Source organism: Elephantulus edwardii, unplaced genomic scaffold (genome assembly GCF_000299155.1).
Source record: "Elephantulus edwardii isolate Elephantulus edwardi_28Jun2011 unplaced genomic scaffold, EleEdw1.0 scaffold00109, whole genome shotgun sequence".
Taxonomy (NCBI): Eukaryota; Metazoa; Chordata; class Mammalia; order Macroscelidea; family Macroscelididae; genus Elephantulus; species Elephantulus edwardii.
Window position 1 is genome coordinate 3,832,709 of NW_006399859.1, and position 4,247 is coordinate 3,836,955.

Below are 4,247 nucleotides of genomic sequence, written 5' to 3' on the forward strand. Positions count from 1 at the left end.
TATTAAGAAAGCTTTTTTAAATTTTGTTTTCTCTTTCGCTGAGTGGTAAGAAGCTGTGCTGAAATCTCAAAGAAACTCAGTTTGAATGTACCAGTTGCTCAGTGGGAGAAGGATGGATCAGTTCTGACTGAACATCACACAACAGGTGAATGATATACTTTATAAGAATTGAGTATTCATCCTATCTTTTTGCACATTAGTCTTTCCCGGGGAAGAAGTCTAAATTTCTCAGCAATAGATTGAGACCTGGATACTTTAACTTAGTTAATCTTATTTCTTCTAAGATTCTAATCACTTTCCAATTTAAAATTAGCCTTTTCTAACCTCCGCTGGAGAAGAAATGGCAACACAGAGAGGATCACGGGGAACCCCCGAGAACAGCTCTGTGGCTGCTGTGTGCTCATCTCAACACAAAAGCTGCCGACGCTGCCACTTTTTCACTAGCTGCTCGTCTACTTTCGAAAAGATTAAGACATGTTTCCGTTCCTCCAAATCTGGTAACACACTATTACTTATAAATTAATCACAAGACTCACTTTCATGCCCCACCAGAGTATTTTCTCCCAGATTCTGAATTCCTTCCAGTTTACTCATCCATCCAGAACATACAAAAAAGCGAAATGTCTTAGCAACTATCTTCTGGGCTCAAGTCAAATAATTTTTAAAGCCACCATTAGAAATTACGCTGTGAGAGTGGTATGAGCTATAAAAGTTCTGCAATTTACAGAATTATGCCAAGACCGGGGATGACTCAATGCAAACACCTGCTACAAAGTGATTACCAAATTATCCACAGTGTAACTAACTGTAAATTGACTTTTTATACACACACACACACACACACACACACACAAACTCTGCCCCTTGATGATTTGTATTTACCAGTAAACACTCTCAGACTCACTCTGTTAATCCAAAAGACCAAATTAAACGACTCCTGCTAGAGTTAATGAAAAGTCTTAATAACAGCAGCCTGGTAACATTTGAACTGGGTATCACCAATTTGCAAAGGACTTCCACACACCACTTCTCACTTATAGTTGGAAATTACTGCACATTAAGGACATTTCCTGGGAAAGTTTCCGCCAATGTGTTTTCCCAAAGACGCGTCAAAACTTTAAAATAAAAACTGAGGTTAGACTGCAACCTCTGAGCCTGCTCTGTCTCCCCTCCTCCACCTTTGCCTTCCAGCTGTCAGTTTTTAAAGTGTATGTTTTAATTTTCCACGGTTGACCACATCCAAAGCTGTTTTAAGGGGCACGGCATTCTATTCTTCTCTAAAATCTATATGAAGCCCTGGATTACCACAGCTGGCTCTGGTAACATTTTGCAAATTCTAACTTAACGATCTAAGAGCATTTCTAAGGTTATTGTGAGTGACATTCGGCCGTTTTCTGGCAAGAAATCCTCCAGATGTAATGTAGACCATCTTAAATGGCCTATTTGTGGTCACGGTCTTTCCCTTAAACAAATGAAGGGTGCATTTCCCCCATGGGTGTCCCAAAGAGAGTTTGGGAAGAAATCATCAGTATCAAGACAGTTCACTCAGACACACAGACTTGCTTGTTACCGTATTTAAAGACGTGGCCACAAAGAAATAGTCACTGGATTTACAATAGGGGGAGCCTAGTATGCATTTCCAAGGAATCACATTTTGGGGAGAATTACAGAATAATTACACATATGCTTAGATCACGAGCATTCAACGAAGCGGACAGTATTTTGAGGATTTAAGATGTTGGTGCTGTGGTCGTCTCTAAGAAACCAGGATAATTCAGACATTCAAATGCAAAATCACACCATTTGGAGAGTGTAATGCAGTCTGTTCTGGTCACTGTTACAAATTTGGAAAGGATTCCCTGGCTGCAGACATTAGAGGCACTTAATGCTTAAATCTGTTTCCAAATGTAAAGCGTAGAACAAAAGTGCTGGGCATTAATGAAATGTATCCTAACACTGGTGCGCTGACACATTTCATTAAAGTGTCACTTTGAGAGAGTTAAAAATAATGAAAAGAGCTTTTGCTGCGTGCAACTTGATAAGGTCCTCAGATGAAATATCATTAACTAATAACACATTAAACATCCATCTCAACACTATTAGAGTTTTCAGATCAGACTCAAATTAATTTCATGCCTAGGATGTTGACAATAACCAATTACTATAAATGAATCTGAATCACTTTCCTAGGTCTAAATACTAATTGTTTATTCATATTAGTTTTATTGTTACTGCCAGAAAATTATGTCTCATTGGAAATGACTGTAATAGTCTTAAGAGATCAAATATCTTGTTGACTTTTAAATCCAGTCGTTAGTTCTTAAAAGAATGAAATTCTGTCTATTAACACACATACAGAAACCAAACAAATAAAAAAAAAAACCACCCCAAACCTCACTTTTACTATTTTCATTGGGTGACTGGTAAAATGCTTTTCTAAAGCATTTAATATTTTCTAAACCTGCTTTTCTAAAGCATTTAATGTTTTCTCTAAAATTTTGGACAAATAGATATTCTGTCAAATAATTACATGTATCCCTGTTGTTTAATGGCGTAGAACAAGCAGCTCAAAATAGTTTCTTTTTTTAGTTAAAAATCATCAAATATTAAAAACATTTAATGAAAAAAGTTTCATGAGTACAGTCAAGAAATTTAGCATTTTTGGACTTGAAAAGACTTCAAGTTTAAAGTCTGGATGTAAAGCCAAGTAGTTTTCTATGTAGGAAAATTTTTTGCCATGTGTAAACATATATATAATTCCTTTTTCTGGCAAATGTTTGCCTTTAAGGTTTTGTGTTAAAAATACAAAAATAACAAGAATTTTACAACTGTGACAATTTCCTTGATCCTCTTACTGACATATTTGTGTATTTCCCAAAATTATAGATTTGCTAGTTTTGTGCAGAAGAGTTACCCCCTGAAATCCAGCAAAGCAAGCAATTGTCCCAGTAGAGCCGACACAGTGAAGAATCTAGCTGCAAAGCAGCAGCACACAGAAGGGATGAAGTAGAGAAATTAGTCCAAAGCAAAACAAGAGAACTGAGCAAGGAACTTGGAGCTGGCAATCTCACAATGTGAAAGGTTAATCACAAGATTTAAAAATCTAATCTTGCTTTCAAAGGCAGCTCATGTAATTGCATACATTGTAAAGAAACATGAGAACAGTGGGAACAGAAAAAAATTAACAAGCAGGCTTGATATAAGCCATAAATTTAATATGGAGAAAAGCAAAAAGTTAACAAGAATAGGCACAGGGCTGAGAGAAGGGTGTGCAGAGAATGAGAACAGTAGAAACATCCATAAAAACCCAAAGAAACAGAAACTTTAATTTTGGACAAACAAGTATTCCAATGGCCTACTCTCTAATGATCCTTTAAATCGAACTGCATTTATCCATGTTGCTTAACAAATATTTATGGAGTGTCTAATATATTCTGATATTGTGAGTTACAATGATAAGTCAGGTATGAGAAGAAACTCCTAAAACATAAAATAGACTCTGCAAAGTGAGACTTTACACATGAACTACCTAAATGGCCTGGAGCCTGGAAACATTGGATTAAATTCCATGGAAAATGAGAAAGTATGAAAAGTTTTGGAGTCCAGGAACAGTACTATGCTAAATGTGTTTGGAGAAGGCGAATCTAACTGTAGTGTGAGAGATAACTCAAGTAGAGGGGGAAAAAAGAGAATAGATTCTCAGAATTGTTTGTGAAAGGCAAAAATAGCTTTGCATTTTGGGGCTGGAAAATATTGAAGCAACATTTATTAGCAATTCAACAACCCATTGCCATTAAGTTGGAACCAGCTCATAGCTGATTTTCCACTGGGCTGTCAAGGCTATAAATTGCACAGGAGAAGGGTGCCCATCTTTCTCCCATGGAGCCACGAGTGGATTTGAACACACATGGTTTTGGTATTAACAGTGCAATTCTTTATGGATTCTGCCACTAGAGTTTTATAAGTTAAGCATTCCTGAATTCCAAGATGCCACTTATTGCTAATTGAAACCAATAAGAGTAGTCACTGAGAACCATGTGGTTTATTAGTGGATAGCAGACAGACCACCTCAGCTCAGTTGTTGTTAGATCAAATCCTATGGCATCTTCAGAGACACAAGCAATGGTGTCTCTTTGGAGACTAAAGTGTGTTTGATACAGGCCATGGTCTTCACAATCACTTGTTATGCATCAGAGTTGGACAATGACCAAGGAGGATAGAAGGAGAATTGATGCCTTTGAGCTGTG